This window comes from Lissotriton helveticus, chromosome 11 (assembly GCF_964261635.1).
Source record: "Lissotriton helveticus chromosome 11, aLisHel1.1, whole genome shotgun sequence".
Taxonomy (NCBI): Eukaryota; Metazoa; Chordata; class Amphibia; order Caudata; family Salamandridae; genus Lissotriton; species Lissotriton helveticus.
In genome coordinates this window covers 461,379,476-461,405,758 of record NC_136072.1, presented here as the reverse complement: position 1 = coordinate 461,405,758, position 26,283 = coordinate 461,379,476, and the positions used below count along the sequence as shown (strand labels likewise).

General features: G+C 50.8%; 1 protein-coding gene across 1 annotated transcript in view; it reads right to left on the bottom strand.

Annotated features, from left to right (window-relative positions):
* Positions 1–26,283, bottom strand: part of GIGYF2 (GRB10 interacting GYF protein 2) — a 1,757,193-nt gene that overhangs the window by 807,416 nt on the left and 923,494 nt on the right. The window lies entirely within an intron of this gene.

Below are 26,283 nucleotides of genomic sequence, written 5' to 3'. Positions count from 1 at the left end.
GTAATTGGGTTTGATTATCTACCAATCAGATTATGCCATGACCAATCCACAATACATTCTCCACCAGACCCTGAAATTAACCACCCTTTCTAGAGGTTTTATAAGTCAACAGACACAATCAATATGTTGACTGATTAATTAGGCATGGAGATTAGAAACGGCAAATGGATTTGCTGTCCATAACCTGTGTCATGACCAGCAATTAATCCACAAATATCAATTCCCACGTATCTACTATCAAATCAAAATAAACTTTATTCGGTTTCACGTGCAGAAAACCATAAAAGTTTCACAACATCCAAATTTCATTTAAAACAGGATACAATAAAACTACATACAAAATACAAATATCAATAAAAGACAAAAAAGGGCCCCTACTATCAAAGATTAACTAGAAATAAATTTGAAAATTGAGAGCCTGAAACGGGTCATTTGTCCGAGGTGCCTAAATACTAGAGGAACCTATGCTTAGGGAAAATCAACACCAAATTGTAAGTGATGACAGCCCTTCTATCATCCAACAGCAATGGTAATTAGAATGTATAAACTATATACACAACCAATCACACATATCTGTTGCCATGTTGTAAATGTTAGCTTTGTCCAGTGCCGATGAGGCTTTATCCTTTGTCCAGTGCCGATGAGACTTTATCCTTAAGTAAACAATGCATCCTATTCTAGGTTCAGCTACGGGAAATTCTTGTCACTGGTGTGCAAAGGCCAAAAGCACTGCTAAACTCCAAGTGGATAATCAAGTTGATTCCTTAGAACAACTAACTGCTCATGCATAGAAAAGGTGAGAAATTTAAACTAAAAGCTGAAAGTTTAGGATTTTCACCTTTCATTTGCATAGCCATTTGAGAGGTCTGTGGTCAGTTCAAACTAGGAAGTCAGTACCAAACAAATATGGTCTCAACTTCTTCAGGGAGCAAACTACAGCAAAGGCCTCCCTCTCAATGGCAATCCAACGCTGCTCCATGGGTGGGTGGGGGAGGGGAGTAGCCTTCTGCTTATAAAAGGAACACGTTGGTCTTGGCCTTCATCATTGGTCTGGGATAGGACTGCTCTTATCCCTAGCTCAGAGGCATCAGTCTGCACAATCAACTGCTTGGTATAATCTGGAGCTTTGAGAATTGGTGCTGAGCAAATTGCCTCTTTCAGGCCACTCCAATCCAGCAAGGACTTGATTAACCAACCGTTGGAAGGTGGCAGGAGCATGCTTTAAACCAAAAGGCATAACAATAACTGATAATGCCCATCAGGTGTGGAGAATGCGGTCTTTTCTTTTGCTCCTGGTGCCATGCCAATCTGCCAGTACCCTGCAGTTAAGTTAAAGGTACTTAGAAATTTGGCTGCACTCAATTTGTCTATCATTTCATCAGCTCTTGGGATAGGGTGAACATCTGTCTTGGTAACAGTTGAGCCCTCTACAGTCCACACAGAACCTCATTTCTCTCTTTCCACCCTGTGGATGAGGTTTGGCGACTAGAACCACTGGGCTGGCCCAGGGGCTCTCAGAGCATTCAACAACATCTAGCTCCAGCATCTTGCTGACATCAGCTCTGATGTTCTCTGTAGGAAAGTATGATCTGCTTCTTACGGTTACCCCCACGTTTTGCTTGATGTAACTCTGTTTTTCACTAGTCTGACAGGGCCCCTGCTAATCAGGACCCCAGTCCATCTGTTTTATCCTTAAATTGTTATATGTACTTGGGTACACTCCAGGTTGGATACTGAGGTACCCTAGTCAGTCCCTAGTATATGGTACACATGTACCCTGGGCATAGGTACCCCAGAGACCTCCCATGGGCTGAAGCATGTATTTTGCCACCCATGAGAGGACATGCAAAATGGAGCTACAGGCCTTCCATTGCATCCTGTGAAAGTTGGTGCATGCACCACTTACTTAAGATATAGGTTTACTATATCTAAGGGTCACTGTACTTAAAACCTATAAGTCACCCCTATAGCGACCTTGTGATGACCGACATTAAAACAGCTGAAAGACCCTGGAGGAGGTCATCATGTGGACGGACGAAATGGTGCGGGTGAGACCGCATACACCGCCTGGAAGGGAATAAGAGTCTTCATCGAGTGGGGTGGTTCGGAGGGGCTCTCGGGGTCAACAACAGAGGGGCGGCAGCCAATCCAGGTCCCGGCGGCGCTCTCAGTCCTGCAGTATCTCCTCCCGGGGGGGAACTCTACCTCAGGGTGATGCACTCTTGAACCCTGATATGTGAGGTTAATGGGGAGCTCTGGGGCCGTCTTAGTTCTTATTATGGGGAGTCATGTAGTGGGCTGGTCTTTCCGCCCAGATGGTAGTGGTCGGAGGTATGCCCCGAGGACATGGGCTGTGAGTTAGGGATCCATTGGCTGGGGCGGTCCTCACCCCCCGTTGGAGACTGGGCCTCGGCCATGCCACGACAGATACTTCTGTGTTTTTGAGTGGGGTGGGGGGTTTGTTGGGTCGGGGTTGTTTTAGTTTTAGGGTCGCAATTCCGCTGGATGCTTGTTGTTCCATATATATGCACTACCACAGCCTGATATCCACTCTGCAACAACAGGTGCCCCCCCATGGCTAGTGGGACAGGTGATAGCCGGGTAACCCTGGGCAGTCTGCGCATTATCAGTTGGAATGTGCGCGGGGCTCTGGATAGGATCAAACGTGGAGCGGTATTGTATCAGGCAAAGAGGGCTAGGGCTGATGTCCTTATGTTGCAGGAGACGCAACTCTTGGGCACGAAGGCTTTATGCTTGCAGGGTTATGGTTTCCACCAGGTCTTTCATGCTGGATTTACCAGGGGCTTGCGGGGAGTGGTGAATTTGGTACATCGTAGAGTCCCGTATGTGAACCTACGACAGTGGTCTGATGTGCAAGGGCGCTACATCTTTATCCGGGGCAGAATAGGGGAGGATCCCTTGATATTGGGCAGTGTCTATGCACCCCCCCCCCCCTTCAATGGAATCTGATTGAGAAACTGCACTCCATGTGGGCCGACATACCGGATGGGTTATCCGTGGTGGGTGGAGACTGGAATGACGTTATGGACCTGGCCAAATATAGAACTAGAGATGGGGGTGGCCCCGGGGGTGTTCTCCCTACGAAATTACACCCGCTGGTGACGGGCTTGGACTGGGTGGATGTATGACAACAGATTCACGGTGATCAGCGGGGGTTCACATTCATGTCAGTGGTTCATAATTCTTATTTCCAGACTGGATTACTTCTTTGTGCCTCGGGTGGCGGTTGATAGGGTAGCATCGGTGTAGATCATGCCCCGCGGCATGTCGGATCATTCCCCGATGTTCCTGGAAATATATATCCGCAGAGGGAAACAACCGTTCTGGTGGCGCTGGTCGGCCTGGCACTTGCAGGATGCTGCATATGGGACACATATAGGTGAAGCGATTGCACTACTCTCCGTGGGGTCGACATAGCCTGGTGCACGGCGGCCCGCCGGAAGCGTAGAGAGGAACTGACCCGCGCTGAGGCGGAGGCCCTCGAGCGCCGGTGTCGGGAGGCGGGAGAGACCAGCACATACAGCAATTTCTCTATGCACAGCAGACCTGTGCATCCCTATTACTTGACGAGGCGCGCCAGGTCTGGCTGGTGACGCGTAGTAGGGTTTATCAATGGGGGGACAAGTATAGCAAGATGCTGCACAGACTGTCAGGGTGCCTTCCATGCCCAGACCTTACCGGGCATTCTGGACTCGGCAGGAGCACCGATCACTGACCCCCGACCGCCATAGCGGAGAGCTTCACTACATACTACGCGGAACTATACGCCCCTCGGGAATGCATACCGGAAGCCACAGTTGACAAATTCATTCCGGATGTGCCACCTAAGATGGTGTCAGACGGACGTGGTATGAGACCAGCTGGAGGCTCCATTGACTAATGAGGAGCTTGGGCGGCCTTGGGAGAGCTCAATCCCGGCAAGGCACCTGGACCCAACGGGTTTCCTAGCGAATTGTTCCGTCGCTAGAATGTGCAGCTGTCCGCATATTACAGGGCGGTTGTGGAAGAGGCCTGGGAAAAGGGTTCCCTCCCTCCAGATTGGCGGCACGCGGAGGTAGTGGTGTTCCATAAGCCCGGTCGACCTCCTAAACAACATGCCTCATATCGTCCCATCTCTCTTTTAAATGTGGAGGCCAAAATCCTGGCAAAGGCGTTGGCCAACCATCTGCTGCCGCACATTTCTGCACTTGTACACCCGGATCAGGCTGGGTTCATGCCATAGAGGGCGACCAGGCACAACATAAGGAGGGCACATGTGGCGGTGGCGATGGCGGCCATACGGCAGACGGGAGAGCGGGCTGCGCTTCTCCTGGCAGACATAGACAGGGCTTTCGATTCCCTTAGCTGGGTTTATCTTTTCGCGCTGTTATGCAGACTAAATTTTGGGCCCGCTTCCTTTCGTACATAACACTCCTTTACACAGAGCTGACGGCGTCGGTTCGGGTGGCGGGCGAATCCTCTTCCACTTTCCCCATACGACGGGGTCCGAGGCAGGGTTTCCCCCAGGCTCCATACCTCTTCGCACTAGCCATGGAGCCGCTGTCTGTGTGGGTACGCATTAATGCGCAGATTAGGGGATTCAAATGGACCCCGGGTCTATCAGACCGGATTGCGCTATTCGCGGACGATGTCCGTTTTTTTCTTACAGAAGTGGACAGGAAGGGGCCGCAGCTTCTGTGGATACTGCAGATTTTCAGGGAGACGTCGGGCTTGTATATGAATCCCCGCAAATCCACTCCAGACGAGAGCCGGAGCATGGGCGGCATCGATTCAGTTGGCGGTTGGGGGCTTGAAATACCTGGGGGTGGTCCTTAAGGACATACCGGCGGTGTCCTGGGAACGGAATGTGGCTCCAGTGTGGGAGAGAGTTCGGTCGGATCTTAAATCTTGGGACTGTATGCCACTGACTCTGTTTGGCAGGTCCGCAATGATCAAAATGGTGGCACTCCCCCAGCTCCTGTACCAGTTGCAGAATCATCCGTACCCGATCCCGCCTAGATGGTTCCGACTGGTGAATTCTGTGCTGGGGCAATTTTTGTGGAAGGGGGGTAGAGTGCGAGTGGCACTGCGCACATGCTTTCGGTTCACCTATTGCGGGGGCCTTGTGTCCTCCGACATTTTATCGTACTACCAGGCATCTTATCTGTTGGTACTCATTGAGTGGTGGTATGGTAGTAGGGGGGATCCGGCGTATGCCCTGGAGCGACAACTCATGGGGCGCCATTCCTTACACAAGCTCCTATACTCTGCTTCGCTGCGGGGTGTGCTGCCATCGGTCACACGGGTAGTGTTCCAGATCTGGAGGTAGGTCTTGCGGCGTATGGGCTGGTGGAATACCCTGACCCGGGAAACCTCTCTGTGGAACAATTGGTGATTGCCTCGGCTGGCAGCATTACAGGGCTTCTGGGGATGGGAGGACATTGGCATATCAACCCTGGGAGATGTGATGAGAGATACAACGCTCAAGCCCTTTCAAGACCTGCGAAAGGGAATTTCATATGCCACAATCTCAGTTTTTTCGGTACCTCAAGCTTCGCCACGATGTCTCCTAGCCTGAAGGGTCTGGAGTCTCTCCCAGACTTTAGTCCGATTGAGGCAAATGTCTTTATGGGGACCTAAGGGACAAAAAGATTTCTCGGATATATCAACCCCTAGTGACTCACTGCTCCTCCACATTGCAAAACCTTCGGAGTGATTGGGAGGATGACGTGGGGGTCCTGGTGTAGGAGGACTGGACGGAGGCGCTGGCAGCTCCGCGGGGTGCGGCAATAGCTATGCGGCTCCGCCTGGTACAATTCAAATATCTTCACAGGGTCTATTTTACTAGGACACTACTGTGGCAGGCGGGGTTGATTGCTTCCCCAGTGTGTCTTCGCTGTGGTCGGGAGTAGGGCACTTTCTTACATACTGTTTAGCAGTGTACGTCCCTGGACCGTTTCTGGAGGGGGGTCTTTGCATACCTCTCGGAGGTGTTGGGGTGGGGTCTCCCTTTGACACCGCAGCTGGCCCTATTACACATCACGGAGGGGATAGGGGGCAATATCTAAAAACGCCATCTCACGTTGCTGGGGTTCACACTGACGAAATGGAATATTGCCAGGGAATGGAAGGCGACGCGGGCCCCCTCGGTGGCGTCCTGGAAGAATGGGCTAGATTTTTGTATGGGGTTGGAGCAGCCCATCTTTGTGGCCAGGGGTTGTCCGCGTAAGCATTATAAGATTTGGAAAAAGTGGGCTGACTATCGGGGTTTATGGCTGGAGCCGCTGGTGGAAGCGGAGACTCATCCACTGAAGTAGTTGCTGATACGGCCCAGGTGTGCGGTAGGGGGGTGGTAGTGAGAGGTGCATGTGTTTGGGATGTGAATATTGGTGGGCTATTTAGGCTGAGGATAAGATCAGGCAGTAGTAGTGCGAACTTGGGGGGTTAGGAGAAGGAGGGGGGAGTTGGGGGAAACATTCTTCTTTATTGTTTAGCATGTCTTTATTATGCATCTAGATCCTATGTCTTACAATGTCAATAACATACTTGTTCCCAAAGGTCTGATTTGGCAGCTGTCTCTGGGGTACAGAGCCCTGCATTGTCATTGCTTATTGACGAATAAAATAAATAAAATGGGTTTAAAAAAAAAAAACAGCTGAAACAAACCCGATCGTGTTTGGTGTAAACATGTTGTAATCAAACCCGGTAACTGGTGTGGAAGGTATGATTCCACCCCTCAGAAGCGAGCTTTGTGGGGTCCCTGGTGTTCCCGGTACCAGCATTCTAACTACGGATAGCACAAAATGGTTGCTGCTGCTAACCAGAGACATATTTCTGCCCTCCGGCTGCTGAGCCAAGCTCGAGCAGGAGAAGGCAGAACAAAAGGCATCCTGTCACAGGAAGGTGTGACCACCTTCCACACAGGATTTAGTGTATTAGGGCTGGGTGGGTGCACTTGCCAGCGACAAAGTCTGCATGAGGGGCACATTTGTTGTCCCTGTGAATAGTTAAAGAAGTCCTGTGAGCCGTTGGCTCCCGCTCTGGCGCAAAACTGGACAAAGGACATGGGAGTAACCTCCCCCCTGTCCAGACCCTCCCCAGAATCTTTCCAACCCTGTCCCGTAGGTACTTGAGGGCATACCTGGCTGTAGATTCTAACCTGAAACCACTGCCACTTCGACTGTCTGGGCACTCTAGACTTTGCTGGACTTCGTTTGGGCCTGACTGCGTCTCCCTCTTAGTCTGCTGCATCGTCTGTGCACCATTCAGGATCCGAATTGAAACCAGCATTTGCATTGCCAATAGGTCTCGCTTGTGGGACCTTATAAGTATTTTGTTTTGCAGCACAATATCCTTGTAACTAAATACTTATAAGGTCCCACAAGCAAGACCTATTGTCTATGCCAATGCTTGTTGGAAAGTGTTATTTTCTTCCCCGCACCTCCCCTCGTCTCCAGTGAACTTTCTCTGCTGGGTATGCGGACAAGCGTCCGGAATGCGCAGACACAGACACGCAGCTCTCTGGTGAAAACAAACACGCACAGCCTACCCCCTGACCCGCACTTGTGTTTACACTCAGCTGTGACGCCGCTGCAGCTTGGAAACGGTCGCCTTTTCAGAAACATAATGGCCTTCCAGGAAATATGCCACCTAAAGCCAAAACGTGAAAACAAATGGCGCTGATCTCAGCAGCTCGACGGGGAGGAACTCTGCTTGCGAGGAGGAGGGAGGATGGGGGTGAATTGGATAGGGGATAGTCTTTAACACGAAACGAAATAGAAACAGCCTTTTATTTCCAAGTTCCCCTGTGGCAGATAGCTTTTCGTTTTAAGCATTATACAGCATTACAGGGTGATTTAGTTTTTTTTTTAAATTAGTTTTAATTCATGCAGTGAATAAAATATAAAACCTAACAAACTACTCACCCAATGTCTTCCTGTAGTAATGAAATGCAGTGATAACAGCATAGTAGCCAGGTTCACGAAAAAAATGTCAACAAATGCGTGCGCCGGGAAACTGAGCCATGACTAGTTAGGGGAGGAGAAGCTGAGAAGCCGCAGAGCGCACGCTGGGCGAAGCCCTTTGATGTGCTGTGCGGCAAATGCAATTAGGAGGGAGGGAGGCTGATGCGCGTTCGTGTTTGATCACGTGGTTCACGTGAACTTCATGAAAACGCCAGCAAAAAGCTGGTGGTTTCATGAGGATTTTGCCTACTTGAATTCTCGCTCCGCTCGAGGTCGCGAGACCTAAAAAAGGGAGCCTTGGCAAGGCAATATACAATACAAAAATGGGCAGAGAAACCTAATGCATGTAGAATACCAGAATTCATTACATACAAGACTTATAGTGTCATCAGATTTATTAAAGATAAATATATTTTTCTTCCCTTTTCTCTAAAACACATTAATTTTCAATAAATTATATACAATGCTGTGAAAAACATTACATATATAAATCAGATATTCACAAATACACATCAAGTGTTATAATTATTGTCTCAGAGTTCTAATGAATACAAATGTATTGCATCAATCCTAGATGGCTTCTAATAATTTGATTATATCTATAGGGTCATGTCAAAAACAGTCAACCATTTCTGATATCATACACATTCAAAAGCGTTTTTTGAAGCTGCTCGAGGTCCTCTCGTGACTCCTGTGCCTCCGGCCTGTGGGTCACTTGAGGGTCAACTTTGCTTTTCTTGGGTTCCCCTGGTTGCTCCAGGCTTGCCCGACTCCCCTGTATGTGGTGAGCCTCCTAGGCATTGCTGGTCCGAACCGTATACTTTCTTGACATCCGGTGTGGGTCGCTGTTGCCAAGGCTTGTTGGTGCTCCCGCCGGACAGCAGCCCCTCAACACTCTATACCCTTTGTGGGACAGCTCACATCTGGCAATTGGTCGTCCAACGCCACTTGGTCCCCGCAGCTGGAGAGTCAAGGGTACTGTCAACTATCCTGAAGCACCCAACATCGGTGGGCATTAGTCTACAGAGCCCCTGGTCACCCTCCAGTGACTCAGACTCGGTCCCCTCTTCTTTCAGGTACCCCGCAACAAGAATCCACATTTGGATTCCAACGTACATTCTTCTACCTTCCAGCAGCAGCTCTTCTTCGAAGTCCTCCATTGGGTTCAACAGAGGTTTCCGATGCCACTTCACACCTATACACCCGGCACGCATGGGTTAGGTAACTTGGGTACTTCCGTATCCACAGGTGGGGTGGCTCTCCAACCTTATGTCTTCCACACGGTTTCTTCTTAGTCCACTGAGAAGGGTCCTTAATCTCAAACTCTAACCACCTCTTTCACATATAGTTGTACGGAGCTACCGTCGTGTTCCCACACTGCACTTGTCCTCTGTGGGGTCTCTATCTACTCAACTTGGGGTCCCAGCGATTCTACGTCCACTCAACATCGTCCTGACTCGAGTCGTGGTTCTTACACCACCTTCTTAGTATATGGTTTGGTCCCACCCTGGAGCCCCCTGTGTATTAGTGCGATTTACTGTCATTTCTGTGCTTACGTATTGTGTGCTTTGTCTTATCTCCGTGTAGAAGATACTGTAACGTACTAGATAGAACTATATAATAAATACATATTTTTATAACTATTGTGTGATTCTCTTTTAATGTAATCTATACTAAAAGATTGCATTCTCGTACAACAAGCTGCTTTACACTCCTTCAGGACTTAGCCTGAAGGCTGCTTTCCATTGCTACCACTTGGATAGCTTTCTAAGGTTATCTGAGACATCTTAAATCACCATAAGGGTTGTCTGGACTGGTGCAGGGTTCCCAATTTAATTAGTGGACAGCATATACCAGGCCAGCGTCTCTCGCTCTCCTTAACTTGATCAGACTGTCAATAGATTTTATTTTTGACAGGTACATGGTCCCCAGTGTCCACATCAAGGGTACACCAGTTTGTCTGACCAGGGGTTAAAGAAAAGAGCTTAGCATACTGTTGCAAGACTTACTGGGCAGAGAGGGTGTCTGAGTAGACAACTCCATCCACTGTCCCATCTTTGGGGCTGTAAGAGAGGAGGTCAGGGAGAGGTTCCCTCTCAGTCTCCTGATCCTCATCAGTCAACATTAGCATGGTGATGTCAGCCATGTCATGGAAAAGCTAAAGGCAGTTCACATGGATCCCCCTTTTGGGTGTCCTGCTTGTGCTCAGGTCTACCAAGTAAGTGACCTCACTCTTCTTTTCGAAGATGGGGTAAGGGCCACTCCATTTGTCCTAGAGAGCCCTTTGTGCCACAGGCTCCAAACCCCACACCTTTTGCCCTGGGTGGAACTTCACAAATTCATCTTTTTGGTCATACCAGTGCTTCTGGAGCTCCTGGCTGGCCTCAACATTTTTGGAAGCTTTTTTCATGTATTCTGCCATTCTGGTCCTAAGGCCTAGTACATAGTCCACAATGTCTTGTTTGGGTTCTTGGAGAGTGTTAGACTTGGCCCTCTTTGCAGGGTCATCCCTGTACTTTTTGCCTTCCTCCAATATTCTCTCCGACCTGTTTTTGTTGGTTTAATGACTTTGGGCACTTTACCACTGCTGACCAGTGCTAAAGTGCATATGCTCTCCCAATGTAAACTGTACCTATAATTGATTTCCATGATTGGCTCATTGGATCTACTGTCAGTCCCCAGTAAAGTGCACCAGGAGTGCCAGGGCTTGTAAATACCAATACTGCTAGTGGGCCTGCAGCGCTGGTTGCGCCACCCACAGAAGCAGCCTTTTAAAATATGTCTAAGGTCTGCCATTGCAGAACCTGTGTGCAGTCTGGTACTGCCATGCTGGCTGGGCAAGTGCACACACTTGCCAGCCCCTAAACCTTCCATTTTCTTCATGCGAGTCACCCCTATGGTCGGCCCTAGGGCAGGGTGCATTGTAAGCATAAGGTAGGACAAGCCCTGATGTGTGTGGCATGTCCTAATAGTGAATTACAGCCATTTTCGTTTTTCAATATTGTAAGGCTACCTGTTCTCATAGGCCAGAATGGGCTACTGGAATTATTACACTCTATAATCACAGCAGGCTCAGGGAACATGGTAGAAGGTCAAGTTTAGTATGCCTAAACTCAGAATAATAAAATACTTCTCTTAGTAAAGTTTAATTTAATATCCTGTGTTTGCAAATGCTACTTTTAGAAAGTTAGCATTTGCTTGCCTAACCATTTCAGCCCGCCTCCACCAGGATGTGTATCTGCTGTCTGGGTTGTGAGAGTGACAGGGCTGGGGATGACAGGTGGTGGGAGTGCCCCTTGACTCTGAAGAGGGCTGTGCTCTGCCACCACAATGCTGGCTCCACCTCCTGGGGAGCGACTGATTACTCTGCCCGACACCTGGCCCAGGGAGAGGGAGGATGGTCAACAGAGTGCTCCTGCGGAGCGTCTGCTGTCCCACACTGAAAGAAAAAGCCAGGAACAGCAAAACAAAGTGCTCAGAGACTGAAATAGACTATGCAAGGCCCCCCTGGCCTGAAAAGACAAAAGAAAGTGACTATAAATGTAGGAGCCCTGCTCCTATCAAATCAGATCCTGTTTTCCCACAACAAACCTCTGCCCAACTAGAAGGACCAAGAAGAAGCTGAAGGACTGGCCTGCAGTGTGCCTTGCTGAGGAAGGAGAGGAGAAGACCAAAGAGGACTTTGCTTTATTGTGCTGAAAACTATCTCCAAGGGCTTGACTGAGCTTGCCCCCTGAACAGGACCCCGGGACCAGTGGGTTCCTTGTGTCTTTGCTCGTCTTTTGAATCGAGCCGTGTGTTCCTCCCGCCGGAGCTGAGTCTGCACCCCTTCCTACGGCCGCAGCACTCGGGAGCTGGCCTGCCTTTCTACCCGTTGAGATCCCCGCTCGTGTAGAGCCGCTCTCTGCCCCTCGGGTCAGGCCGCCTGCTCCTCTGCCATCCCGCCCGCAATTGGAGCGCGCAAGGGTGCTCTCTCGCCCCTCCCGCCAGAATTCCACTTCGGAGCGTGATCTACGCCCGTACGGCCGCCCGTACGCCTGACCGTACCCGGCCGCCCCGCTTTGACTCCAAGTCATAATACAGGCCGCGCCGCCCTCCTGAAGTGACCCCCAGTACAGTCCGTACTGGAGGTCGTGGGCCGCGCCTGCTTGTTGGAAACAGCCCGCTGATTAAAGAGACCCGGAGATACGCTAGTGCCACGAAGCGCACTGACAGCGTACGACTCGTCCCCTGCAAAGAAGGACAACTGAAGAGTGTATGTCGCGCAATTCAAGGTACTGTACTGTCTAAGCTTGTCGCCACGGGCTCGGTTCCCGCAACGTTCTTATTTCCCCGTTAACTGTACGCCTTCATCTGTTCCCATCCGTTTCTGCCTGCTAACCCTGTACGAGGAGTGTGCGAGGCGCGTACCTTAATAGGAGCCCTGAGGTTTGTCCCGGAATACGGGTCCCACAAGAGTAGTACGACTCATACCCCTCTGGGAAGTCGACCGCACCGTGCGTGGCGTACCGCGAGGTGCGTGGGCAATAGCAGGGCCTGTTCTTCGCGCCCGAACGAAGCGCACAGCCTGGACAATCCTCGCACCGGAGTCCTGAAGGATTGCTCTGAGTGCATAAGAACTGTCCTGAAGGTTATTTGAAGTATCGATAAGCGACCCAAGCTATTTTGACACTTAAAGAGAATACTCGCCATTATTTTTGACACCTTGTGGCCTCCTTTTGATAAACGTTATTTAAGGTCTTGTGATAACCCTGCAGAATTAAGTATTTTTACATAAAGTCTACATATTTTTATAGAAATACCGCCTGGTGTCCATTTGTGGGGGGAATCAGTGTATTTATTGTGTAGGATTACAAATGCTTAACTGACTTAGCACTCCTGAGATTAGCCTGGACTGCTCGCGCCACGCAACCTAAAGGGTGAGCAGGGGTTAATCTTAAGGGGTAGTTCCCTTTCCCTGACTAGAGGAGAGGGTCCCTGATTGTCACAAGTGCATATCTGTGCCAACCAGAGACCCCCAATTCTAACATTGGTGGCAGCAAAAGGATTTTCGAATTTGCATTTGTAATTATTGATCACCACATAGTGAGAGCAGACCTATAACGCTGCCACAGACTTGTTTTTTAATTTTGCTGAGAGATCTCCATGTGCTTTTGAAAAGTCATGCCTGTGTCAGTAAGAATGGAAAAGGCAGCATCCAGGCAGGTATTGACTGTGATTGGGAGAAACTAGAAAACTACACCAAGAAACAGCTCAGGAGCTTCTGAAATAATTTTGAAATTTCCATGACCAGACTCTCCAGAAGGGAGCAGTTCCAAAAGGCGCTGAAGGCCTGGGTCGAGGCAAGGAATGCCCCTGGAAATGAGAGTGAATTTGAGGATGCAGAGCAGCAGCTGGAGGGGCCACTGGGTCCAGAAGGGAGGGGTGCAACCTCCCCATTGGGTAGCAGTGTTTCTGTCACATGTCTGTCACCAGAGGAGTTGGCAGACAGGAAGGAGACCAGGATACATGAAATGGAGATGGCAAAAATAAATGGGCAACTGGAGCTAGAAAGTTAGCCCTGGAAGAAAAGAAAATGCAGCTTGCGCATGACTTAAGAATGAGGAAACTTGATTTGGAGCTCGAGGAGCTTGAAGCCATGAGGGCTTCAGCCCAGCAACAAAAAATATGTGTAGCTCAGAAATTGAGCTTTGCTGAGTTGGAGGTGGAGTCCAGCTCAGATGGTGGCAGCAACATTCAGGTATCTAGTGCTGAGAGAGTAGTACACACACCCAGAGATGTGGCACCTGACTTGCAGGGGGTTAACATACACCAGGAGGTTCAAGGACATGAGATAGCTCCAGTTGTGCGCAGTGTCCCTGAAGGGAATAGGGTAACTGGCGTAGGGGTTCATGGTCCTAGTAGTGGGAGGGACACTCTACTGACTCTAGATGAGAGGTACAGGGAGAGGGGATCCCCCAAAGTTGAGGTCCTGGAATGTGAGTATGGAGACCGCCCAGAAGAGTGTGGGTTGTGGGACAGAGACAGTCAGATACTGTCTTGCCAATGTCAGGAGAGTGGTGTGGAGAATGTGTGTGAGGCACTGGATGGTGAGGTGAAGGATAGTTTGGTTGACCCTTGTAGGGGGCTGTGTGATCCAATTCTGGGAGAGCATATTTTAAGTTCCTGTTTTCTAGAGCTATGCCAACACATGTTTGAGAGTGAGTTCTCTGACCCCAGGGAGCTCAAATTGGAGGCTGACCCTTTGGTGGATTCCAGAAGGTCTGAAGCAGCATTGGGGAGTGATTCCAACAATAGTGGCTCAGGTAACTTCCAGTCCTGTGTGATGGCCCAGCTAGATCTCAGTGTAGTGGGAGGGGTAGAGGGGCTCGCGTCCTGCCTCAGAGGAGGAGGAGTGAGTGTGGGTTCTGTCCCAAGGTACCCGAAACCCAGTCTCAGGGCCTGGATGGTTTCTTAAGGGAACATCAGGTCGGGGCCTAGGCTGTACTTGTAGACCATATGAAGAGGATATCCCAGTGGCTAGAGAACGTAGAGACTCTGTAAGCAGAGCCCCAGTAGTTCTGGTATCTGGCAGTACCGCTCCAGTGGGGAGGGTGCAGAAGTCCAGATGGAGGGGTGAGAGGGGGAAAGAGTCCCCAGTGGAAGAACCAGTGGGTCAGAGGCCAGCCAGAAGGGCTGCGCCCCCAGGGAATGACCATGGTGACACCACTTCTGTCCTGGGGGATCTTCGCGTACTGTCAGATGGACAGGGGACGAGAGATCTGCGCCAGGCAGACTGTCACACGACACAGGAATTAGGTGTTACCCTCAGGGGGGGGGCATGCATGCTCCCAAGGAAGTCCTGGTGCGCCAGGCAATTGTTCAACTGCATGGTCGGGTTCCTGAGTTGGGAAGACCGGTTCAGAGGCTGTCAGACCTAGAGGGTGGGACGACTGTAATCAGTGTCCTGACCCATGTCACTTCTAGGGGTACCACTCAAGTTGGGAGTGGGAGGTACTCTGGAAGGGGGTGCAGAGGGAGGGAGGGAGTCCTCGCCTCTGACCCTGGTGCAGCTTGAGGGTTTAGACCCTAGGTTAGAGGGCCAGGTGCAGGGTGTCCCCCCTGACCTGGTACCCCAGTTGCAGGATAGCACCCCTGAACTGGTGGGCGAATTGTGCATATCACATGCCACAGGTGCCCTGACAATTCTGGAAGGGGGTACCACTCCAAGTAGGAGGGTACAGAGCCCCAAGGAAGAGGACCGGGTGTGGGAGAGCCCACCCCAATCTTTGGTCCAACTGCTGGGTACAGGCCTGGGGCTGGTGGGTCAGTGCCAGGATGTCATACCTGACCTGACAGGAGCAAGAGTGGACAAAGGGTGCCAAGCACCTGGGGCTACTACCCCCCGCTCTCTGAGGCCTGAGAGGTTTGAGAGCCCTGAGAGGCATGAGGCCTGGGTCTCATCCCTGACTTCTGTCAGTGGCCACTGTAACTTGCTGTCTGTCTGTTGGTACACACCTGTGAGCAAAGTAAGGTTAGAGGCCGCACAGGTGGTGTCCACAGAGAAGGGTTCCTCATGGATTGGCTTGGTGGACCCTGAGAGTATGAACACAGGATTGGAGATAGGTTCAGATTAGCGTAGAACTGGAATATGCCCCTGCTGTTGCGGGCCAGGTCCATGTTCTATCGCCCTAAGCAGGGAAGCCCATCACAGTAGTGATTGATCTACCCTGCGTTTTGGCTGGAAGGGGGTTGTGTTGGATTTGGCCCTCTTTGCAGGGTCATCCCTGAACTTTTTGCCTTCCTCCAGTATTCTCTCTGACCTGTTTTTGTTGGTTTAATGACTCTGGGCACTTTACCTCTGCTGACCAGTGCTAAAGTGCATATGCTCTCCCTATGTAAACTGTACCTATAATTGATTTCCATGATTGGCTCATTGGATTTACTGTCAGTCCCCAGTAAAGTGCACAAGGAGTGCCAGGTCTTGTAAAAAACAATACTGCTAGAGGGCCTGCAGCGCTGGTTGTGCCACCCACAGAAGCAGCCTTTTAAAATATGTCTATGGTCTTCCATTGCAGAACCTGCGTGCAGTCTGTTACTGTCATTCTGGCTGGGCAAGTGCACACACTTGCCAGCCCCTAAACCTTCCCTTTTCTTCATACGAGTCACCCCTATGGTAGGCCCTAGGGCAGGGTGCATTGTAAGCATAAGGTAGGACAAGACCTGATGTGTGTGGCATGTCCTAATAGTGAATTACAGCCATTTTCGTTTTTTACTATTGTAAGGCTACCTGTTCTCATAGGCCACAATGGGCTGCTGGAATTATTACACTCTATAATCCCAGCAGGATCAGGGAACATGGTAGAAGTTCAAGTTTAGTATGCCTGAACTCAGAATAATAATATACTTCTTTTAGTAAAGTTTATTTTAATATCCTGTGTTTGCAAATGCTACTTTTAGAAAGTTGGGAAAAGTATCCAGATGGTGATCTGGAAAACCTAGTGCACTGCTCAGCTCACTCCGAGGAGTGTAAAGGACTGTATACAGTATTCAACTTGCATTAAAATACATTTCATACATGCTTGCAAAATAATCAACAATTTTCTTGACTGTTGGTAGAAAAGAAATCTTCAGACGGAATGCTGATGCTCTGTTGTTTTAATTGTTCATGGAAATTTGTTAGCTGTCACAAAATTCGCGATCATGGCATCATTAGATCAACTTGAAACATTCCCAATGCATTTCGGGCATATCGTGCCCTTCATCAGGGGTATCTATAGGAATAGGTACAATGGGTTAATGTAAGCGTACTAAAGGGAAGCGTTTATACATGTGCTTACCAATGGGGTTAGGTTTAAACTCAACTGAAAAAACACAACTTCTGGTATGTTAAATGATCAGTCTCAATACCAAAGTGCATCAAACAATAGTGGTGGTGAGAAACGATGTCACAGCAGCTGGAAATGGAAAACTAGATAATCAGAGGTGGCTGACCAGGAACAAAAGTCAGAGTAAAACCAAAAACGTGCTCAAGTGCTCATGGCAACTACACTTGCGTTAGATGAAATACGTGCATGATATGAAGTGACTGAGACCAGTGAATAAGTGGAGACGTGCTGGGAAGATAGAGAGTAGTCCTTACTTGAGTGGGTAGCATCTGTTCGTGAGGATAAGCCCGAAACTGCGCCGAGTCGAGAACCGCTCCGATGAAGAGGAGCTTCTGAGAGGGGCACAGGTGTGACTTCGGCACATTGATGGAAAACCCCAGCTGGTGCAGGAGGTCTGCCATCATCTGGAGGTGGCTGACGACTGTCTGGGGCGAGCCCGCCTTCAACAACCAGTCGTCGAGGTAGGGGAAGACTGAAACCCCTAACCTGCGCAGATGAGCTGCGACCCCCGCCATCACCTTTGTGAACACCCGTGGGGCGCTGGTAAGACCGAAGGGGAGCACGGTAAACTGAACATGCTCGTGGCCAACCGTGAACCGCAGGTAGCGCCGGTGGACCGGCAGGACGGGGATGTGGAAATAAGCGTCCTGCAAGTCCAACGCTACCATCCAGTCTCCTGGATCCAGGGCAGCCAAGACCTGAGCCAGTGTCAGCATTTTAAACTTCTCCTTCTGGAGGAAGCCGTTGACGTTCTGTAGATCCAAGATAGGGCGTAGGCCCCCATTGCCCTTCTTGGGTACCAGAAAGTAGTGGGAGTAGCAACCACACCCTACTTCTGGCCCAGGAACGCGCTCGATGGCCACCTTGGCCAAGAGGGCCGTAACTTCCTCCTGCAGAAGTCACAGATGATCCCCCGATATTCGGTGGTATTGCGGTAGCATGGCTGGAGGGGTCGCCTTGAAGGGGAGGGAGTAGCCCCTTCGGACGATTTGCAGCACCCACCTGTCCGATGTGACAGTGTGCCAGTGGAGGCGGTGATGGCGAACCCTGCCCCCCACTGGCGTCACATAGGCCTGAAAGCACGGACTAGGAGGGTTTTGAGGCGGATGCTGCGGGGGAAGGTGTGGACTGTCCTAGCCGCTGTCCCCTACCGCCGCCACAGCGGTTTCCGCGGCTGCCACCGCGTTGGATAAAACTCTGCGGTGCGTGGCTGGCAGCACGTGTGAGGGCGCCCCTTCCTTCGCCACGAAAGGAGCAAAAGGCACCCATTTGCTGGTGCGGGCCGAGAGGCCCAAGGACCTGGCCATAGCCCTGGAGTCCTGGAGTCCTTAAAGGGCTCAAGCGCATGGTCTGCCTTGTCGCCAAAAAGGCGACGGCCATCAAACGGCATGTCCATTAGTGTATTCTGGACATCGGCCGAGAAGTTGGCGGACCTCAAGCAGGCGTGGCGACGAATCGCCACCGTCGTTGCCATCGCTCTGCCCAGTGAGTCGGTGGTATCCAGCCCACACCGGATAGAATACAGTGCTGCATCTCGGCCTTCCACAAGCGCCTGGCAGAGTTTAGCCTGTATCTCCAACGGGCATTCTGGCAGCACGTTCGCGACCGTATCCCACAGAGTGGGTGTAGCGGCCCAAGAGGCATGCGGTGTTGGAAGACCGCAGTCCCAGACTCAGGTAGAATACCTTTTTGCCGTACTGCTCATACCTCTTGGATTCCCTGTCAGGCGGAGCCGTCGGGAATGCGGTCTGGGAATTCGAAGCCTGGATAACCAGGCTCTCAGGGGTGGGGTGGGTGGACAGGAAACAAGGGTCGCATGGGGGCGGGCGGTGGCGTCTGGCCACGTTCCTATCTACAGGCGAACCTGTAGCGGGCCTGGACCAAGTGCCCAAAAGAACGTCGGTCAAGGCCTCATTAAACGGCAGCAGAGGCTCAGGCGAGCTTGACTGAGGTGACTGAGGCGCGCTCTGGGGAAAAGCTGCCACCACAGGGGAGGTCTGCAGCACAAGATCCCGGTGCCGTGAGGGGAACGGCGGAAAACTCCACTTTGCCAGCAACCCGACCGTCGTGAGGGCAAGGGACTACATCCCCCAGGTGCCCCGGCGGTCGGGTGACGTCAGCGGAGCGCCCGGAGGCGCGGGAACAAAGGCGGGAGAGCCGAGCGCTGTTGTGCGCGCTCTGGGGAAAAGCTGCCACCACAGGGGAGGTCTGCAGCACAAGATCCCGGTGCCGTGAGGGGAACGGCGGAAAACTCCACTTTGCCAGCAACCCGACCGTCGTGAGGGCAAGGGACTACATCCCCCAGGTGCCCCGGCGGTCGGGTGACGTCAGCGGAGCGCCCGGAGGCGCGGGAACAAAGGCGGGAGAGCCGAGCGCTGTTGTGCGCGCTCTGGGGAAAAGCTGCCACCACAGGGGAGGTCTGCAGCACAAGATCCCGGTGCCGTGAGGGGAACGGCGGAAAACTCCACTTTGCCAGCAACCCGACCGTCGTGAGGGCAAGGGACTACATCCCCCAGGTGCCCCGGCGGTCGGGTGACGTCAGCGGAGCGCCCGGAGGCGCGGGAACAAAGGCGGGAGAACCTCTCGCACCGCGAGTCGCGCGCGGGAGCGCCGGGCTAAGCCCGGGCAAAGGGCGGGCCCTCTGTGGCCCTCAGAGGCACGAGGAGGACGGGACGGGCCACCCCTTCTGGCTCCTGCTTCGGATAAGGTACAGTCAAGCTCCTCTACTTCCATCCCTATTGCCTTGAACTGCCGATAGCTATCATCAGGATAACTGTACACAGTCACTCTACTTCAATGTCCATCTGGGAAGAGCTGAATGCCCTCTGTGGCACACACTACATCCCGGATGCTCTATCCCCCCCCATAGTGTCTCGAGACACTGCTCAAACTACCTGCTCCCCCCAGGCTTCCCCCGCTACCACCCTCCCTCCACTTACCAATTGCAGCCTCACAGTACCCGGACCCAGTACAGCCTCATCACCTGTGGACAAGGCTGACTCTCGATCCCCCCTACAATCGTCTCTTCTGGCCCAAATCGAGCAACTGCTTGTTACTGCTCTCTCTCCGCTGGTTGCTAAAATACATGATTTGGGAGATAGACTGTGCAGGATTGAACAAACGGTATCTCAGTCATACCCACCGACTAGACTCATTGTTACTCCCATACGCTCTCCCCCCACTAATACCCACAAAAGGCCTACAGACAATACTCCCAGGATTTTTCAAACATGTGATTCCCCTGTTACACCACCGACTCAAAGTGATCACAATATCACCCGTATTCACGAGCATGTCCCACAAAGAGCACCTGTGATCGTACCAGATAGAAGACACTGCATCGATTTACCCCCCGTAGCTGCCCCATATGTCACCATTCTCTCTGGGGTCCCTGCTCTCCGACCAGGAAAACGTGAACTGCATCGGGACCTTTTGAACAAAGCCATATATTGGCTCCAAAACAATAGACCATTACCTTCCCTGTTAGACGGTGGGATACAGAGCGTCAGAAGGGTGGGGTGGCTTGGCCATCTGCCCAAAAATGTTCCGGGGGACTTGATTCTGGTTAGGTTTAAGGACAGGAATACTGCCCCCTACTTGCGTTCTATCCAGCCAAAACTTGGTGATGGCTCCATTCGTATCTGGGACCTCCATGACTTTTATCCTGGCCCTCGAGCACCGAATCACAATAACAACGGGTGAAAAGGGGGGATTCTGTGTATTGGGGTTTTTATTTCTTTAACTGCTTACATGCCAAACTATTTTTAGTTGGGTCTTATCTAGTCCAATCCAATATTATATTGCACTTTACACGCACTTCCAAGGCGACAAATATTACGGCCCCTTTTATTAAAGTGGGGCATAAGAAAATCGAGAGAAGCATATAGCAATATTGAAATCCAGACGGGACATTACGCTAGAATAAACAACGTTATATTGATGATACAACGGTTCCGCTCGAGGTTATGCTCTATTTATTACTGATTTCATAATTCCCACATGTCGTTTCAATTTTAGCATATACATGGATTTTTTATACTGTTTTTGTAACAAGAATTAATTTTTCTGCTTTCTTGATTGTATGTATGCTTTTATGAATTGTTTTTAACATTTCGAATAAAGCTTTTGAACTGAACTGAACTGACTGAGGTTTAAGGACCTCAGTGAGGAGGTTAGTCCTCACGGCCGCGACGGGGAGCTCAAGGCCCAAGGCATTGGCCACCCGCGTCAACACCATGCTGTAGGTTGCCCCCTCCTCCGTAGCCACGGTAGGAGGTGAGACAAAACCAGTGTCTGGCGAGGTGTCCAGACCACTGGCATCCCCAAGTCCACCTGTCCAGTCCTCCTGGGACTGACCCTCTCGTGTCAGAGGGTCCTCAGACCCCTCCCAATTCTCCTCATCACCCATCTCCTGATACTCAGGGTTGTCAAATGATGGGGCCGGTTCAGTGAAGTAAAAGCCTCCAAACGGCGTCGAGAGCGGATCGAGGGAGGCATCGGGGACGGTGCCGCCCGAAGACGGCGCCGGAGGGGACACCTGAGGGACCGGCGCCGGTGAGGTTTTCCGGTCAACCGGCGACGACCCGGATCCAGAAGCGGATCCAGCGGGGCCCTGCAGCGGCGTCGGGGCCGAAGCACCTGCCGGCGTCGGGCCGAAGCCCCCGACCCGCTAGGGCCCCCAGACGGGTCGCTCGGAAGAGCGATGACGTCTCTTCGACTTCTTGTGCTTACCTGACGACTTCGAACCGGAGGAGTGATGTAGACTCCCGGAGCTATGATGGCTCCGATCCTGCGACCGGTCCCTCGACCTCCGTCCGGACCGGGACCTTTCGCGGCGCGGGGCCGACCGCCGGAGCTCGAGTCGTTTGCGGGACCGCTCCCGCCTAGCTTTCGAAGTCAGGGCCCGGCAGTCGGAGCAGGTCTTCACCGAGACAGTGGAAGCACCGGCGGTGAGGGTTGGTGACCGACATCAGTCGGTCGCAGTCCTCACAAGGCTTAAAACCTGGCATCCCTACCGGCACCGTTCGGAGTCGAAGACTCGAAAAACAAGCATTTGCAATGCAATAGGTCTCGCATTTACCAGAGTTTGAGCTATTGGCATTGTAAATGCCAATGCCTTTTATTTATGTGTTAAGCAAACCCTCAAAGTACAAAGCGCATGTTTACGCAGTGCTGCCTGCAGGTTTTTAAAACACAAACAAAAGGCATTGTCATTTACAATGCCAATAGCTTTTTTATGTATTATTGTTGGAGCTGCTTTATGAATGTTTACGTATTTACAGTTCATTAAGTGAAAAGTTATAGCATGTTTAGACACTAACTTCAGTCACACAAATATTGAAATTACAAATCTTGCTCAAGGCAAATGTCAATCAACATCAGCAACAGCCATGAAGTATTCCAACAATGTCAAAGTCTGCAGTCGGCAGTCAGAAAAGCACAACTTTACTGTGTCACTGACTTTGCTCCTTCCCCTTTTCTCCTTGAAAGACTCCTATGATGCCAAAGCGGTCCTGGCAGTACAAGCGTTCTAGGAGGGGGAGGGCTAATTCTTCCAGCAATCAGCCGAGTGAAGGTGCGGGGGTTCTAAGGTGTGAAACAACAACAAAGCCCCGTTCACAAGAAAATGGTCTTTTAAAGACCTGTGAAGTACTCGGGTGTAGCCGCGATAAGCTCAACAAGCATTGTCAAAGTAAATAGGTCGAGCATTAATAATACTTCAATGTGATAGAATATTAATCCCAGGCTTAATGGTATTCCCAAAAGTCAGACACACTTACTTGCCAATCAATTAACAAATCTGCAACTAAGAATCAAAAGTTATAATCCTTTACTTTTGTGAAATCCTTGATATGGCAGTCCTTTGCTTTATCAACTCATTAGTGCAAAGCAATTATGTGCTCAGTTTCAATAGAGGATGTAAGTGGTGTGGGTGTAAAATGGTAGGCAGCGCATGAAAAGACCTCCAACGCTGCTTCAGAAGTGGGTTTGCAAGCACTATGGCACGGAATTAGCAACAGACAACCACTTAAAGCTCTTTGCACAAGTCCATAACCCTCCCTCAATGCTTTCAAAGGGTAGGTACTGTCAAGTCCCAAGTACCAGCCCTTCTTTAATTCGGAAGGGAGAGTATCAGCACTTCTCATCTTTGGTCCAATACTTTAATGGGAGAATACTGCCACTACTCAGTGGCAAAGAGGTGCTCTAGCATAGTGAGTACTCACGCTTCTATATTTCCATTTCAAGTACTGTCCTCTCACTCTTACAGATGAGGCCATTTCCGACCCCCTGGTCAAAGAAGTGTGACCCCTCCAGATCTTCTAGTGGGCCAGGTCCCTCTGGGTCCAAGATCCGGTAGTAATTAAAAACGGACATTATAAGGGGTCCCTATCAGGCCATATATTCATGACTTTAACGTTACTGGCAAAAACACATATCGATTTTCTAGAAACTGAATGTAAAACTTGTTATGATCATCAATGTCAGAGATTTCATTCCTTTTTATATTCCGTATGTTTTACTTAATCTTGTATTCTATTTTTGTTTGCGAATTCCAGGATGCTGCGTTTCTTTATTTTTTCTTCATGTAGCATAGTAATCTTGTATACTGCATACTTTGAACGGAGTCCCACCATAACAGGTCATGATTGGGAACTCTGGAGTTGAAGGCCTGTTTCTCACAGTATCTGTCAGTGAGGGAAAAAAATGTTCAGAATACTGGGCCATTCTATCCTTGGCTTCTGTGCAGAGGTCACGTGCTCCAGTTGCAACTGATTTTGTGCAAGTAGGTATGAAGGAGGTACACGCTTGTCAAAATATTGAGGGGGTGAAAATGAAAGAAAATTCATTGCATACAGGTGAGTGGGTGTGTTGCATGTTTGAGGGTGTTGCAGTGAGGGAGATACGAAGAAGTGCATTGAGTTTAGAGTGAAAAGAGGGCGCTAAAGAGGAAAGAGATGAGGTGCAGATGGACGAGATGTGAAGAGAAAAAGGACATACATGCCATAGTGAACATGACAGGAGTGATTGAGATTCTGACGACCACTACCCTCCCTCATGCCTCAGCATTGTTTAATTAATAATTTTGTACTTTCAGGTTGAAAACATTTCCAAGATTAATTATTTACAACATAATTATTTTTGTTACTCATTTCTCTCAATCAAATAACAATCATTGACAAAACCAATAATCCTGGCTGGGGTTATCTGCAAGTCAATTGTATTATATAACAGGATGCAATAATAGAAAGCTCAGAGGCATCAAAATACCGGTCAGGTATGTAAATCACAAAAATGTAGTTTACATGTTTAAGTCACGCCATTAATTACATAGGCTACACCCATTTTAGAGACCCCATAGAATTTTTTTTTCCATCCCACTCAAAGCCCTGGACCCGTTCTCGGGACACCCCGGCCTTTTAAAGAGGCCTGGTTAATGACTCTGTGATCCGTTGCAGTATTGCATTTTTGGTCGATTTGCACGAGGCACTTAAACAAGGTCAACACCTCATCAAACTAGACCACTTCCGGGGTGATGCAGAGCACTGCAGCTATACAGGAAGTAATAAGAACACCTAACCCTGTCCGCAGAGCACCATTCATGCAAAAGATTTTCGGTTACGGAGGAAGCTCCCTGGCCTTTGAGTCCCCTGCGATCGAAACAGGCGCATTGGTTTATTGGAAGCATTTTTTTTTCATCTAAATTAATGGCAATGGTTATAGCTTAAAAGTGTTGTGATACAGAGAGCGCTTTACATTTGCAACTGCGCGTGGCATTATACCCCGTTACTTAACGGCTGACAAAACGTGCTGTTCATGTAAACAGGGTTATTTCCAAGTTGAGGAAGTTAGAAAGCAGGCTGCAGCTGGTGCACCTGGGGAGCGCACATGAAGGGGTGACCTCCCTCGTACGTGACCGGATGGGACCCGCACGGGCGCACATCTGCTCAGCGCACCCAGAGGACCAAGCAGGTGAGTCTCTGCGTGCAAACCCCCAGGCTAACGGGAGAAAATTAGGAATCCATGAACTTGGGGGCCATTGCTGTAATTCAGACCCCCGCTAATAATAAGCGGCCAGCCACACCACAGTGTACCACAGTTACAGAGCCATACATGGAACCGCCTCTGCCTCCCGAGAAGCTGATAACGGAATAAGGGCATAAACACCAAGCAGCGCCCTGCGGAGCACTCACCAATCTGCTGCAGCGCCGCGCGGATCTCCAACGCCCAGCTGTGCACCGACTCCCAGCTGTCCTCGGATGCAGCGGTGGCAGAGGGCTGAGATCTGTCAGTAATCATTTGGCTGGGATGCTAGTGTCCTCCCGTGACCCGGCAGGACAACAGGTCTCCCCATGCCCGGATCTGCGGCTTCACAACCCTCCAGTACCCGGGTTCACTGTCATGGCGTGCAAGGACCTCAGTGGTCTGTACAAACACTAATAATAAAGACAACAGGAGGTACTCTAATGTACACAAGCTGTCGCCATGACACAAATGAAAACAAATAGTGCTTACCCCTTAGTTAAAGGAGAATGTACGCCGCAAGTAAAGCACAGGAAGTCCAGCGAGGGCCGCCAGTCCAGGAGCAGCGGCCGCCGGGCGGGGCCCGCGCACATAACTAGTGGTGCGCGTGCACCATAGAGGAGGGGGGGTAGGGAGCACGGCAGCGAGGCTAACGCTGAGTGACGGCCGCCGCCGTGCTGTGATTGGCCAGCGCCCGCCCGGAAGAAGAAGGGACGTCCTCCCGCGGCCTGGGGCTCCCGTGGAGCATGGAGAGCCCGGGGCGGCCAGCCGAAAGGAGACACAGCTTTGCAGGGCTCCCATGTACTGGAGGGAGCCCCGGCAGAGGAACCAGCAAGCATGTTGGACAGCGGAGCGGGCGCGAGGCACATTGTCAGTGCCTGCCACCAACGCGAGAGCCACAGACGTCCTGCCGCCGTCAGAGGAGCCCCCCCTCGCAGCCGGTGAGTGTTTAAAGGCGGGGATGGGGGGGGGGGGGGGAACAGGTGCTCGCTTCGTCGTTGGAGAGGTGCGACGGAGGCGGTCACGCTCTTTAGGCGGGAAGGCACTATCACGCCCGTGCTGAGAGAGACAGGAGATGTTGAACGTGTGCGCGACCTGATCGGATTACGGCAGGCGGCGCGTGCACATCACTTTGTCGCTCCCTGTACCTCCTTGAAAGCAAAAACGATTGCAAAAGAGTCTCGCAGCGACGATCACTTCGCGATCGGTTCGCAGGTGTGAGACCTAATCGAAAGGGATCGTAAAAGTTTTGTCAAAAAATGACTACGGTACCACTTTTTCCGGATCTGCTCTGCTGGCGCGGAAAAAAGAAGAACTGACGTCAGCACGCGGAGGCGGCGTCTAAGTACTCCGACGATGTCATCACGGCACCCACGACGGACGCGGAGCCGCAGACGACGCCTACCGACGCGCAAGGGTACTGCTACGCA